At 32.9% G+C, this 16,274-nt stretch overlaps 2 long non-coding RNA genes across 2 annotated transcripts in view; one reads left to right on the plus strand and one right to left on the minus strand.

Annotated features, from left to right (window-relative positions):
• Positions 1 to 985: 985 nt before the first annotated feature.
• LOC117102533 lies at positions 986 to 1,797 on the plus strand. The gene is made up of 2 exons (XR_004444438.1): positions 986 to 1,048; positions 1,378 to 1,797. It is a non-coding gene; the product is annotated as an uncharacterized LOC117102533 (long non-coding RNA).
• Positions 1,798 to 2,425: 628 nt separating this feature from the next.
• LOC117102524 overlaps positions 2,426 to 16,274 on the minus strand; it is a 31,082-nt gene continuing 17,233 nt past the window's right edge. The window contains exons 2-3 of the long non-coding RNA XR_004444434.1: positions 3,822 to 3,918; positions 2,426 to 3,037 (exon numbers count right to left, since the gene is read on the minus strand). This is a non-coding gene — a long non-coding RNA (uncharacterized LOC117102524). The remainder of the gene's footprint in view (positions 3,038 to 3,821; positions 3,919 to 16,274) is intronic.

Here is a 16,274-nt window from a genome sequence, read left to right on the forward strand (position 1 = left end):
TCTTTTGTTTAAAATGTTCTTCTTTTGATTTTGTTTCTTTTTTTTCTACCTTGTTTAGCAAACTCTTAAAAAGAGTAGGGGATTGTATCGTTTTTCTACCTGTTTCTTATTCTTATTTCCTTTTTTTTTTTGCAGATGCAGCAACAGAACATGAACCATGCTGCAAGACATGAAAAGTATATTGAGGTTTTGTGAACATTTTCCTGAATAGTGTGATAGCATAATCCTTATAAAAGAAGGTAAAGTAGCATACAGTCAAATTTTAAAGTGTCAAAGCATATGGAATCATCTGCCTGCTTGACAAGGGTGTATATTGATGGGGTAATACAATACTCCAAGTATTAAAATACATGTTATTGTTTTGAGATTCAATATTTTGACATTATGTCGCTCATCTTTCCTCATGATAATGACATAATTCATGTCAAAATATTGAGTCCAACACGATGGTGTGTAATTCAATACTTGGACTATGTATTATACATTCTTATCCGAGATTAATCAGTCGACCTTTCAGTAATACTATACAATACTGGTTGGAATTATATTTGATGGTGTTTGGAAGAAAGCAAAACAATTGAAAAGCATCAGAGTTGGCCTACCTGCTGCTACTTAGAAATTGTGTTGGTGTTAAAATAAAAAAATATATAGCATTGCAGTACTTGCTGCTATTTGGAATTGGGCTTTAACACTAGCCACTAAATGCAAGCTCAGTTGTTCAATTTCCACACAAATGACTTTATTTGTAAGTATTAGAGAAAAAACATTACTGAGCATTCATTATGATGCTAAGTAACACATAAAACACCATTGAATGGCATTACAGTACATATTACTACATGAAAATCGGATTTACACACCAGATAACTAGCCTGGTGTCTATCCACTAGAACACTGACCTTGCACTTAACCAAAGCAATATTTGTGAAAGTTACTGCGCATATAAAAACAATATATGTAATTTTTTTTTTTTTTTGCAGATGACATTCAAATCTCTCAAGATAACAAGTAATTAATTTTTGATATACATCAAAGAATTATAAATACTGTAAGTATTAAGTGAAATATAAGGCCCGTAGCCCACTCTCAAATTTCTCAAACAAGTCTTCCAACCAAACTAATGCATTGCAGACCCGGCCACCAGGACTCTGCTTTTATTAGCATTATTTAGACCCATAATGCACAGAAATCCTCCGGCTTTGGAAGTTTCCGCGACCCAACCTGGACCCTGGACTCCACGCCCAGAGAACCCTCCTTAGAAGAACCTGGCTACGGGTCTGAATATGTTGAAGCTTAAGAAATTATATTAACTTTATTATTACCTTATTATCACCTGTTTGTGACTAATTTTTTTTTTTTTAAATTTATTTTTGGTAGATGCGGCAACAGAGGTGCAAGACAGGAAAAGTACTGCTGCAGAGCAAGACATGGAAGAGAAACATTGTTTAATATAGGCAATTTAACTTTCTCTAATTGAATTTGTGATGCCTAATAGAATACATACAGAAGTTTAGCTTGAACATCTTGCTGAATATTGCGATGCCGTAATCCTGGTGAAAGATACAGCAGTTTATTATTTATGAAGTTATTGCAGCATCAAGGCAACAATTGCTTCATTCTGAAAAAAATTAGTATATTGTACAGAAGATATGAACTGGCTAATTACAATATGACTAGAGAACCAGAAACCTACTATAATTTATTAATATCTATTGTATAAGCCTATATAATGAATGTTGATGCCTAATAATTTACATTTTGTGATTTTGGTTATGGAAATAAAAAATATAAGTAGTGTGTTGTGTCCGTTCTTTTGAAGACTGATGGATGCCGGTAAGTTATGAAAAGTTGTTGCAGCATCAAGACAACAATTGATTCATTCTGAAAATTATATTGTACAGAAGATATGACCTGGCTAATTACAATCAGACAAGAGAACCACCAGAAAGCTGCTATAATTTATTAATACAAGCCTAGCAGATATTTTGATATTCCATGTAATTTACATTGTGATTTTGGTCATTAAGATGATACAGTTAAACTTGCCTAAGTCGAGCTTATTTTAAATGCCAAATTATTGCGTTTTCCATTAACAATCTGCAAGTCGAATATTATCTAATTTTTCAATGCCATTTGGATTTGACTTGGGCAAGTTCAACTGTACTTATAAGCAGTGTTTTGATGTTTCTTTGCTGTTCAAGTTGTGAAGACCGATGGATGCAGGTAAGGTGAAAAAAGCGCCCTCCAATAGAAAAAGGCTATATTTTCTCCATGTTTCTCAATTTCTATTAAAAGTGGTGCTGAAGGGCGCCCTCAATAGAAAGCCAAAATTTCCAGGGTCTCTAAAATTACTATAGTCGGACTCCGGAGGGAAAACAATTTTGATATGTTGTAAAACTGATTTTTCGCACAGAAAAATGGGGAAGGGTGTAAAAATTCTACCAAATATCAAAAATTGTTTTCCCCTCCAGAGCCTAGCTTTAATAAAGGGGCCCTCTGTGGTGCTGAAAACCGCCCTTCATAGCCATTTTATTTCAACGTTTTTAGTGGTCTCTTATTTGCCATTAATTCTATTAAGGTAGTAGAGTGTGCCCTCTAATGGCCAGTTTTTTGTAATTGTGAAAAAATTGGACGATAGAGGGTGCCTTTTAGTGCCATTGACAATTAAGATGCCCTAAAAAACTTTGGAATAAAAAGGCTATTTAGGGCGATTTTCTTCACTATTTTTATCAGAACCGGACAGATTATTGTGGCCAAATAACTTAGTCATATTTTGGGCCTTTTTCTATTCGAGGGCGCTTTTTTTTTTTACCATCCTGCTCATTCAGTACTCGAGAAGAAAAAAAACAATATTCAATACTATACTGAATACAATTAATATTTATTTATTCAATACTATTACAATAAATTATTCAATACTATACTGAATACAATTGATAATTTATTTATTCAATACTATTACAATAAATTATTCAATACTATTACTGAATACAATTGAATTGAATGCTTGAACTAGCAAATCACCAGTTGCCATAACCTGAAAGAACAAGTCATTAAACAAACAGTAAGAAATTCAAAGTAATACAACAATATATAAAGGCAATTTTTTAAAATTAAACATTCATGCAAAGTAATACAAGAATACATAAAGTTCAATGAAAAAAGGGAAAATATTTTAAAGTCAAACTTATTATGCAAAGTAATACAATAGTATATAAAGTCCAATGAAAAAAGGGAAAATATTTTAAAGTCAAACTTATTATGCAAAGTAATACAACAGTATATAAAGTCCAATAAAAGGGGGAAATATTTTAAAGTCAATTTTTATATATCAAACATTTATGCAAAGTATAACAACAATATATAAACTCCAATGAAAAGGGAAAATATTTTGAAATTGAAACAGTCCGATGGAAAGAGTTTAAAGTCATTAATTATTAATTATGAAAAGGGAAAATATTAATTTAAAAGTAATTTAAACAAGACATTTACGATTTCTTCAAGCCACAAAAAAAAAAATTTATGAACTAGACAAATTGAAGCATTAACAGAATATACAGTAATTAGTTTACATTAAATTTACTAAGTGACCAGGGGTGATCATTCCAATTTGGAATTGGCCCCATATAAATATTTGGTATTATTATAACCACAAGTCTTCAGGTAATTAAAATAATTTCAGAAACAAATACCAAATCTAAAATCTGCGTCACTTTTGGTTGGCATTTTGGCATTAAATTTTATTTATCCCACAAAGCAATTTGCAATGGACATGAAATTCTTACTAAGAAAATTCACAAATATTTTTCTAGCACACTCACCATTCAGCAGTGGCAGCAAGATTAGTCATTCAGCCAAGCAGGGCAGGTTGACGTGTTGCAGAGGAGGTGCAATGTCCAAGTTTCTTCAAAATTTCTACTGTAAAATAAATTGCATTAATTAGATTTAGGATGAGCAAATACAAATGCATCATAAATATCAAAATATTTTTTTTTTAATTTTTGTTCATTTAGTTATTAGAATTTAATTTAATGACATATTAATCATAACATAATTAAATATTAAGGCCAACTCAGACAGTGTCGGGCGACGCAGTCTGACGCGATTTATCGACGGGGACATAGTTAAGCCATTGTGAGAAATATTAAACATGTTTAATATTCCAAGACGCTACTGCTCTTGATGCAAACCATTGTGTCGGGCTGCGTCGTTCAACGCTGTCTGAGTTGGCATTTACCTGCAGAATGATACTTGGCATACATTTTATATTCATATAAATTACTTAATTTAATTAGTTACTATGCTTAAGTTTTAAAAATCAGAATCGTTTCAATAAGTTTAGTTTTGTTAATGTCAAAACCAGCAATGAGAATATGTCATGTTTTACATTTTTATGTCTCATAAAGAATCTAAAATCAAGGTAAGGCAGTCCCAGACGAAACTTTATTGTAAGATTAAATGTAGAAAATTCATCCATGTTTATTTTTGCAGACACACACAAATCAAATTTAAGGCATATTTTCCATTTTTTTTAAATGTGCAGACAATTACTAAATTCAGTCAAAGCAGCTACTAGAAATATCATTACATTATAAATCTTTCCCACATCAAAATCAACTGTTTCGTTTCCTAAGGACTGGGGCTATAGGAAGGCATTCTATGCTGAAGCCTACTGACCACTGCAACAAATTGGTTTTGTAACAAGTACTGCGTTTCATGCACCCGTGAAAACCGAGATGACACTTTTAGAAATCGCGAAGTGCTTTGTTCCAGTGTTCAGCCAAAACCAATGATCACTATTGCAATATATAGGTATGTGAATATCACTTTCATTTTCTGGCAGCAACTCGACTGTCTTCACAGCCCTCTATTGTTTTGGCAGCAGAGGTCGTATTTAGTTTTTCCGTATGACCCGAAAAAATAGATGACGTAGTTCAGTTTTCCTCTCTGCCCTTGTCATCAAACCAATTTTTTGAGAGAATTTATTGCTGAAAGCTTTGCAGAAACATGCAATAATTTTAGAGATAAGTTTGTATTTTTCTGAAACCGGGCAATTCCACGGTAACTGATGTTACATTTCATCCTATAATATTCACATTGTTACCTCTATAAAAACAATAGGAGAGACCCAATTTTATTTTCTTAATGTTACATGGTAGTACTAAGGGAGTGTGGAAACACAGGAATACTGTTACAATTTAAACTTTTTACTAAAGTTTGTGGTACAGATTTAGCGGAGGAAATGAGTGCGGTAAACCAACGTTACATAAATTATAATACGCACAAAAACTAGAAATTAAAACAAATTCCGATATTGAAAAAGAATGAGGAAGTTGCATGGTTTTCGAGGGGTGTTTCTCATGTGAGAAAAAATAAGCAATTAGTCGGTTTATCCAGGTTAGTATTCACGAAGTAGACTCCGATATCTTATGTCCAAGAGACAAACAAAACTTGAGTTGTATGCTATGGAATACTGCATTAGTATACTAGAATTACAAGTTAATGATTATGAATTTATACATTTTTTGTGAGATATTATAATGGCTGGTTGGTAACTGACGTTACGCTTATTTGTAATGTTGGATTATGTAGAAAGCAATTTTTAATTTATAAAGAAACACAATTTGGATGCTTTTGTGAGATAATTATAATGTAAATCTATGAATTCTATGCTTAATTTTTAAGCCAGGAAATCCACATCCTTAACATGCTTAAGTGTTGCTGCTGTAAGCGCAGGAGCAAGCAACCCCACCAGACCCACTTATACTCCTGGGTGGAGAGAAGCAATACAGATCAGTGTCTTGCTCAAGGACACAGGCAAAATGCACATTAAGGGAGTCTTGTCTCCTTTATAATATGAATGACTTTAATATTATTCTTAATGACTCTAGATGGATGTGAATTTGCTGAAATGAAATTCACTCATTTAAGTTAAGGCAATGACATGGTTTTGTTATGGACGGGTTGCAGCATCTTGTGCAATTATGTGAAATTTAAGCCACTGGGCATGGTAATATATAATAACAAGAAGGTGTGTATAAGGTTTATTGCTAAAAGTATGAAGTCATATATTATGCCTAAAACATATCTCAATAACAAAAAGCTTGAATATGTTGAATCTGTGTCATATGTTGGTCACAAAATATGTGGCAAGGACAAACCAAACCAGTGACTTGTAGCAAATCGTGTTTCAGAGAAAATGGCCAAAACATGCTGGAATGTCAAATTTTTAAAAATCTATTTTATTGCACTAAACTTAAACCTTTATATATCTACACATCATTCTATGCTGTTATTTTCCCCATTTTCAATGTTAAAACAATACTTTTTAAGGATTTAAAGATAGTTTCTGCATGAGAAATGCCTGAAATCATAAACTTTGACAGTTAATTTCTCATATATTGTACTTTAAACAGCTGTGTGGTTAAACGCTTGTAACTTCATAAGGAAATGTCCGATTTGAATGATTTTTTACCATTTTATAGCTATTATTTTACTCTCTAACACTATATTAATAACTCAAAAATCGATTTTTGCGACGAGTGACTGGTTTGGCTTGTTCTTTGCCACATATGTTGTGACCATGAGCTTGATATCAAAAGACAAGTTAGATCACTGAGCATGTGGAAATGTACTCTGTAGAAAGTTTAGCAAGTGCCGTGATCAAGTCAAATGTTTATTATTTAGTTCTTTCTCTATGAGTTTTATTGTTCTACACTTTGGTCTATGTATAGACCTTCATCTATGAACACACAGAGAGTATGTTATAGTTCAATATTTTAAGAAAAATGTTACGTAAACCAAGATATTGTAGTTCTAGTGCACTATTTGTTAATAATAATTTATTATCATTCCAAGAAATTATGAGAAAATCAATTTTTAGTTTTTTAAAACGATTTTCTACTTGTGTAAACCCATTAGTTCGTTCTGTAAATGGGATTTTTGAAAGTTTTAGGCTTTCAGAAAAATGGAATGAACTTCTATTTGTCAATCCATAATTTCTATGGATCCTGTGGGGTTTATTTTCCCCTTGTATTTATATTGTAAGTAGTTAAGTTGATGATGTTTAATTCTTGATGTAAAGTCTGAAGTAAAGAGAAATGAATGAATAATTACCATCAGCCTATCATTAAATGGCAGGAAATTATGAGGAAAAATAAAGATTTTGGAAAATAACGTACATTGGAGGATATGAATTTTAATTTTTAAATCCAGATAGGTAAAGTTGAAAATAAGTTAATATAATATATAATAATAATATAGTGAATATATAGTATACTATAGGCTTATAACACTATGGAAACTGACATTACACACTTCAATATTAATTCTCAATAAAATCACAACAGCTTTCAAAGATACCATTTAGGCTGAGCCTAAATGTTTTATTATAAAAAATTCATGGTACAAACATTTTTCAGCAGTTCAACTGCCATTTTCGGTGTAAAAATTCTTATAAGCGCTTGGAGTATTTATAAGATTAAACAAATGCAGTGAAATTTCATGGTAAGTAGGCAAACTGAAGGGTATGAAAAGGCATGAATAAAGATGAAGAAGTACATAAGACCAAATAGTAGGCGGAGCATTCAAGATTAAGGAATTGAACAATGTCAGAAAAAATGCATGAATAAAGATGAGCTCAGAAGAATCAAAATGAAAAAGTTAAATTTACATGTTGTAATTGCCTATTAAGGGAGGCCTGTTCCCACTGTATATGCAGTGCTTTCAATATTAATTTTCAGGACTTTTACTTTTTTTGCAAAGAATTGCCATGGGCTATTTGAATAACATGAAATACCATCAGCCTATCATTGTCCATGGTCAGTGGCAGCTCTAGGAAATAATTTATGGGGGGGATAAATGTCTGATTGGGAGGACTAAGTATTTACGGGTGTAACTATAGTGCGCAGCGTTATCTGAGGGCCGAAGGCCCTGGCTGGGGGCGGGTAGGGGTGAGGATGTCTCCTCCTCTCAAAACAAGATTTTTTTTTTTTAATTGGGACTTCTAGATGGTGGGAATGGCTGGGATGGGAAAACTAGACCTATTTTTTGTTTTCTTTTAGTCCGACTGCCCGACGAGCTTTGGCCGATTTGGGGGGGTGGCTTGACCAAATCGATGGGGGGGCTTAAGCCCCCACCCGCTGCCGCCACTGTGCATGGTTAGAAAGTATTAGAAAAGTAGACGTTATTGGTAACTGACGTTACATTGGAGGATAAATTACAATACTGTAATGCAATTTTCTTTATCAGAAAATAGGAGGAGCCTAATGTATCTAATGTATATCAGCAGTATGTCCCAACTAATAATTCAATACCATAAATTATTAAAATCAAGTGTATAAATTTGAAAAAGGTAAAAGTATATAATATAAAGTCTAAATTTTCATAAATTATCCAAATTTCTGCTGCAGCCATTTTGAAAAACGAATAGCCGTCTACTTAATATTAAATATATATTAAAAATATATATATTATTAATATATATATAATAATAATATATCTTCAGAAACGTCAACTCATGTACTAAATACCGGTAGTCATATAAAATTGATTTTCCAAAATTTTTTGAATTTTTTATGTTCATGTCATATTTTACATGGAATTACCCACCCAGTATATTTTGTTAGTTATATTCATCCACAACTGGGAGTATACCGAATTCTATTTTTTGACCAAAAATGTTAAATGTATTGTGAATAGAAATTCCCCAAATTTATCTGTGGTGCATGCATGTTTATTTTGTTATTGAACAGTACTGGTTATTGAATCTAATTTCAATTTTTCAATACTTTCACATACAATACAAAAAGTGGCCAGGAAATAGTAGCTAATCAAGCTTTGCCCCTCTTATCTACAAACATTTAAAATCAACGCGCTTAAATATCACGAATAAATAAATAAGTAAATAAATAAAAATACATAAATAATTAACGAAACAAAAATGAAATGTAATGGCATCATTCAAATATATTGCAATAAAAGTAATTCTTTTAAAGTTGAACAGAGAAGGATTTGAGCTGCTCATTCTTAACTTGAGAGGAATTTATTCCAAATAATAGCACCCAAGAAAGCAATTCTAAATTTACCACAACTAGTATGACAATCATGGAGAGATGGCTAAATTAAAATCATTGTTAAATCTTGTATTATTTATATTTATGATCAGTAATATCAAAATAATCATTTAAATCATGAGGCAATCTTTTATAAAATAGATCGGAATTAAATTTATAAAGACTAATGTTGTGAAGCTTGGTTACATCTAATATTTTAAGAGAGTAAAATAAGGGCAAAGAATGAGCTCTGAAATGAGAGAAAGTCATGGATTTAGCACACACTTTTTGCGTAACTAAAAGAGGTTTTAAGTAAGTTTCGTTGGTGCTGCCGCATATCTCAGTGCCGTAAGTCAAATAAGGTTGGATGAAAGCATTGTAAATCATGGTTAAAGTAATCTCAGGAAAGCAATGCCGTAGTTTAAGTAAAATACTACCAACTAAAGGTTGAAATAAGTTTGAATCATCGGCAAAAAGCCTAAAATAAAAAAAATCAGAATTTAGTAGGCTATCATTAATATAGATCAAAAATAAAATAACACCCAGTACCCGATCCCTTAGGAACACCGCATTTTATAGCTAACTTAAAGATACTGTAGTCAGAAATCCAATGCAAAGGGCAATCCCTCACTCAATAATGACTTAATTTACAAAACACATGAGAAAAATCAATGAAAATTTCAAGGACACATTATGAGTTATCTAAATGGAGTTGATTATTAATTAGATTTATTAAAGAAAGGTTTGTGCTAAATTTTTTCCTGAACCCAAATTGGTGTTTAAAAAATCAATTAAATTTCTCTTGATAGTTTACCATATTTACTTCATATCATGGGCTTCACTGGCAATAAATAATTACTAGACCTACGGCCGGCAAATTTTAACTCCTTAGGACCCAGAATTTATTGCTATAGCTTCCCACGACCCAAGACCTCCAGATATCATGAAAGTTTTGAAAAATGATACAAAATATACAACCAATATAATACACATGAGGCAAAAGTCCCGTTAGCAGAAATGGTCCATAGTGAGCTGTCAAATGGTCTAGAGGGGCTGTCAGCAGCTCCATAAACTTAACTTTAATTGGTTTTAAGAATGTCCATTGGGAGTTAACAAGAGAATCCTCGCCAGCAAACATAGGTTGTGTTTACGAACTTTCAATGAAACCGGATAAGTCAAAAATGACATAATGCCCAGAGGGTAGGTCATTAGATCGCTCGTTTACGAACCCAAGTTATTCGGATACGGACAGTAAGGTATGGGCCTTTCATGTATTAAAACAAAACAAACACTTCACCGCTTAGCCCATTCAACAACGAATTACCCCGCCTTGCCTACGCTTGTACTCCAACCAATTCTAAAAAACCAGGCCTTTGAAACTAGAGCCTAGCCAACTGGGAAAATTACAACTACAAAAAAATTACAAAAAAAACAAAGGGAAAAAATAGCCTACGGACTTACTACTACGTGTAATTTTAGTTCCACTGGTGTTCAGAGCCGCCAACGACGTGTCAACAGTGTGTGGTGGACAAGAAATGGGTCTATCACCAAAAATTTCGTTCATCATCGCAAAATACGGCCATTCTGTTGGGGTGTGGGGTGGGGGTTTCCTGACTTCCTGTTGGGGTAATTTTCCTGGGTGTATTTTTTTGCGCAGGTTCCTGCATTTGGTATTCTATCTGTGCGTGCGTAAAGTTATAACCCATTTCCCGCATCTTCTTTGCGATTTCTTTATAAACGGCGTTGTTCCATCGGGTTCCATCAAAACCATCTTGTATGGATGTCGTTCCCCATATGCTAATTAACGTTTGGGTTGCTTCGTCAGTCCACCCACTCTGTTCAGCTGTAGCCATTGTATATAGGGGTATATCGTTGTAAAAATAAACTTAATATTTCGGCTTAAAAATTGGATAATATAATTTATTAAGTGAGGACTACTCTCTAGCGATGTCACTGGACGAAGGCATGGATGAAAAGAAATTGCGGACTCAAGGCTTAATCTGAATAGATTTCTCATAAAAGTAAGGTCAGTTGACACCATGCTTTGGGCTATTGCGCCCAAGGCAGCCTCCAACCCTCCAAACTTATCCGGAGAGGATAAGCCCGGAAAGTCCAGATGTTTTAGTAATTATAGCTCGTTGAGGAATGATTAATTATCACCTCAGGCTTGAGTTATCCGGTTTTCGAAAGTTCGTAAACGGGCCCATATAGCCTATGGAATGTAAACAAGAAACCCATTACAATCACTCACTTCATATCATGGGCTTCACTGGCAATAAATAATTTAAGAACCCATCGCTATTCAACAAACCAGAAGGATTTATAACCCGAGTTTTTTTTCCAAAAGTCGGGTGCCATGGACCATTTATGTTAACGGCCAAAAATGCAGCATAGAATAGAGTAGAAATCTTTCTTTATTCTGGATACTCAGTCAGTATTGTTACACTGTTCTTCCCTGAGGTCCAGGGTATTATCTTAAACTACATTATATTACAAATATAAAATTAGTAACACATGTTACCAAGATAAATTATATTGGTAACATGGAATTCTACATACTAAGGAAAGTAATTGAATATTGCTACGAAGGTCTGATGATAGATTATTCCATAATTTAACAGAACGATATTTAAAAGTTCTTTTTCCAAAATCATTTCGCCATTGTGGTAAGACTAAAGTGTTTTTCAATTTACTTTTTGTATTTATGCTATGGTAAGTATCAATTAATTTGTAAAAATTAGTTAAATATTCAGGAACAGTGCCTGATAAGCATTTAAATGTCATTAAAAGAATATTATGTTCCCATTGTTGGTTTACATCCTTCCAGTAAGAGATTCCATAAGGTCATTCAGGTGTTCTAATATCAGCATGCAAAATAATTCTGGCTAGTCTATTTAGTAACCTGGAGTGAATTAAGGTGCGCAGCTGTGCAATTGGACCATACAGTACTACAATAATTTAAAAAAGGTAATACAAAAGAATTTGCTAAAAGTCTAGAAGAATTTGGTAAAAAATAACACCAATGCGTTGAGAAATTTTGGAGCAAAAATTCTCAATATGATTATCCCATGTAAAGAAAGTATCAAAGGTAATTCTTAAGTATTTAAAATTATCAACTCTATCGATTACATGACTGTTCATTTATAAGGAGATATTTGAAAATTTTGGGAAATTAAATTTTGAACAAAATACCAAAAATTTTGTTTTAATAAAGTTAATAGTTAATTTATTTATATTAAACCATTTAGAAATACTGGCTACATTTTTGTCAATGATAGACTGTAATTCGTTTGGATCAGAGGCAGAACAAAGAACTCTAGTATCATCTGCAAAAATTGCACATTTTGAATCGGGAGTGATAATTTCAGGCAGGGAGTTTATATATAATAAAAAGAAGGGGGCCAAGAATTGATCCTTGAGGGACACCAATAGTGATATCTTTAGGATCTGATAATTTGGATTTAATTTTAACAACTTGAGATCGTCCAGAAAGGTATGATGAAAACCAGTTTAAAGTAGTGCTTCTGATTCCATATTGTTTAAGTTTGTTAATTAAAATAGTATAGTTAACGGTGTCAAAAGCCTTCTTTAAGTCAAAGAAAATAGCAGCAGTAACCTTGCCATTGTTAAGATTACTAAGAATGTGTTCAGAAACATCAATAAGTGCAGTATTAGTAGAATGAAATAGCCTAAATCAGATTGAAAATTTGGTAATGATTGTTATATGTTAAAAAAGAGTAAAGTTGATTATAAACAAATTTTTCGATGATTTTAGATAGCATAGGTAAAACAGAAATCAGTCTATAATTTTCAGTGTTTAGTCTGTCACCACTTTTAAATACAGAAAGTAACTTTGGCAATTTTCCATGCTGATGGGAAAGTTGCTGTAGTTAAAGAGAGATTAATTATATGAGCAATAGGATGACAAATAATGGGGGGAAAGCAATCTTAATTAATTTTAGATCAAGTTCATCAACACCGGAAGCTTTATTATTTGGAAAGGAGTTCATATGATCAAAGACTTCTTCAGGTGAAATTAATTCAAAATTAAATTGATTAGAAAAGTCAAGTTTGTTAGTATTGTAAGAATTAAGGAATAAGTTATTATTAAGTTGTGTGCTAAGGACTCGCCAATAGAAGAGAAATAAGAGTTAAATTTGTTGGCAATTTCAAATTCATTGGAGATTATTTCATTCCCAGATATAATAGAACTGATTGGTTCTTTTTTGTCATTACCAGTAATTTTTTTTTATAGTTTTCCAAATTTTTTGGGTTTAATCAATATTTTCATTGATAGCCTTTGAGCAATATTTTTTATTTAAGATAACGATTCATATTATTTGCTCTATTCCTAAGTTCTTTAGCTTTTGCCCAATCAAGGGTATTATTTGTTTTGTGAGTCCTAGAAAAGTAGTAGTCTCTGTCCTTAGTCAATTTAAGGTATTCTGGAGTAATCCATTCAGGCACAAAACCCTTTATTCGTTTAATTTTGAAAGGAGCATGCAAGTTGCAAACTTCTGTAAAGAAATTATTCCAGATTTTTAAGGTTTTATTTACATCGGTAGATTGAAATACAGGGTTCCAGTTTAAATTTTTAATTGTTTCAATAAATTGATGTTCATTGAAATTTTTAAAAGATCGGATATTTATAGTTTTTGGTTCATTTTTAATTTTCTTGTTTTTTCGAAGAATATAAATCAATGAATGGTCACTAATACCAATACTTCTAGTACCAGAATGTGTATATTTATCTTCATTAGATTTTAGAAACAAATATTAAATCTAAAATCGTTTGAGTGTCCAGTCTGTGATTCTTGCTGGTTGATTTATTAGTTGAGAAAGGCCACTATTGTTAGAAAGTTTGTTAAACATGTGTAGAGCCCCTAGATTGGGACACCCTACTTCTCTAGGGGACACTTTTCCATGAAACGAGGGGAATTATATATTTTAACAATACGGCCAACCCTATTAATGGGACACCCCATTATTAGGACGAGGACAATTTCTGGGTGTGCCAAATGGTCAAATCAATACATCTGAGTATTCAATGCCTATTAAGTGGACAAATATATATATTTTTTATTGTATCACAAAAGGAGTCTCAAAATAAACTTTGACATCTTTTGAGCAAAAAAAACTTTACATCAATGCATAATTCTTTTCCACTGAATCCTATTGTGAACAGTATAGGAATACTGTCAACCAATCTTGTCAAATTAATTTGAACTCTAACTATGGGGATTTTGTGTACATTCATATAAGATTCTAATTATAACATAACATGCACCCTTACTTTTACGTTGTTACTCTATTCATGCTACGTGCGTCCAATAAAACACTAAATATAAAAAAAAAATATTTGGTCATTCACATCGCATCACAAAATAATATTGGGAACATACACTATTACTGCTGATTTCATATTATAAATAAATATTGCATTGCAAACTACTGTAGTTCTAATTCTATTTGTAATTCATTCTTAGGTCAATAAAAATAAAAAGAGAGTAGGCCTATATCATTATCAGCATCATTGTATGAAAACTACCAAAACCCTATAGATACAATTTCACACTTTGGTTTGTTTGTGTTTCCTTAATAGGGGCACCCCATTAAGGGGACATTTTTTGGTCCCAAATGTGTCCTCTTAACAGGGGTTGTACTGTATATCGAAGTATTGTCAGGTAGGAGTGTCTTGTAACAACAGTATGATATTTGATACATACTTATTAAAGAATACAATTACTTAAAGCATCATTTTATTTTTATTTTTATTTACATGATTGTTGATTTCCATCATTTTTTTCTGACTGCCTTAATTCTGACATTGGTTGCTAGCACCTTTGCCATGTTCTGATATCATACTGCCCACTAATTTAGCAGGCACTAAAACATTTTTTTGGTAAACAAAGTTTCCTTCAGGAGTAGGCAAGTAAGAAGCCGAGGTTGTCAATGAGTGACACAACAAACAAAAAATTTCTAAAACTTGATTATAAGACGAAAACAAATATTCCTTCGTATTCTGAAACACAAACACTATTCAACAAATGGCGTGCTGAACTACGGTTAGAGGACTGCCGGCGCATAGTGATGTTTTATCAAGCTCATCAATTCTATCGGATGACAGTCAGCCAAACACTGACACAAATTGGAAGACGATAGCCAAAATTTTATCAAATTATTTTATTTTTAAAAAAAATGTTTTGTTTGGATGTTTTCACTGACTTTTTCTGATTTTTAATGTGTTTATTTTAACACTTAAGACTTTCTGTATAATTTTTTTTTTTTTTTTTTTGAGACCTGGTACTGTCTGACGACCCTCTAAAATTCTCTCACAACTCAAAGTTGGGTCGCGACCCATGGGTTGACAACCGTATTACTGACTGTAAAGTAAGGCTGCGCCCGTTGAAATATTAGGCCTAGAAATCCGACTGCACATTTTAGAAAATAAGGGCCGATTTCCGTGCAGATTTTGCCAAAAATTAGCCTTTCGTTGACCAGGTAGCTCAGACATGACAATACTTGGGGGAGAAGCAATACTCCTACCTGACAATACTTGGGGGAGAAGCAAGTTACTGTACGAGCAGTCCACACTTCAAGTGCTTTGAGACTTCTGTATAAAGCAAGTATGTAAATCGAACAACAACTATAACATTACATCTGAATATACAAATGCTAAGTTACGGTTTTGTTCTTCATAGCGATTTTCCGTAAAAATTTCAGCTTGTTTTTGAGTTGAGGTATCTTCTGCCCAATTAATATACTTTAAAGAATGGCTTATTGTGCAATTTCATTTTATAATATTTTATTCATTCAAGATTGGAACAGACTTCATTCATTCACACATTTCTTTGTACCGCGTTCATTGACAAATTTTATTCACATTGATCACGGGTGCACTGGATGGCAGCATTTAGCCTAAGGGCCGTGGGGCCTCACTTTTAAATATTTATATACTGTACGGGTAGGTGCCGCATTTACGGGGGTATTTTTGAGAACATGGCCGTAAGCAGTTCAATAGTAGTTAGTTGGTAAATGGTAGTTCAAGTCCTTACAATTTTCAGTAAAATAGGTAGCGCAAGTGTCTCATGTCTTGGAGTGGATGCTGCACCCCAATGATGGCACCAGGACCTGCCCCGATGGAGGGGCTAAAGCTAAAGGCCCCGACGGGGAGGGGGCTAGTGAAGCGAATCGAGTCTCACTTGGCTGGGGGCCAGGGGG

The sequence above is a fragment of the Anneissia japonica genome, unplaced genomic scaffold, assembly GCF_011630105.1.
Source record: "Anneissia japonica isolate Jap-2015-1 unplaced genomic scaffold, ASM1163010v1 scaffold1489_len2284818_cov182, whole genome shotgun sequence".
Lineage (NCBI taxonomy): Eukaryota > Metazoa > Echinodermata > Crinoidea > Comatulida > Comatulidae > Anneissia > Anneissia japonica.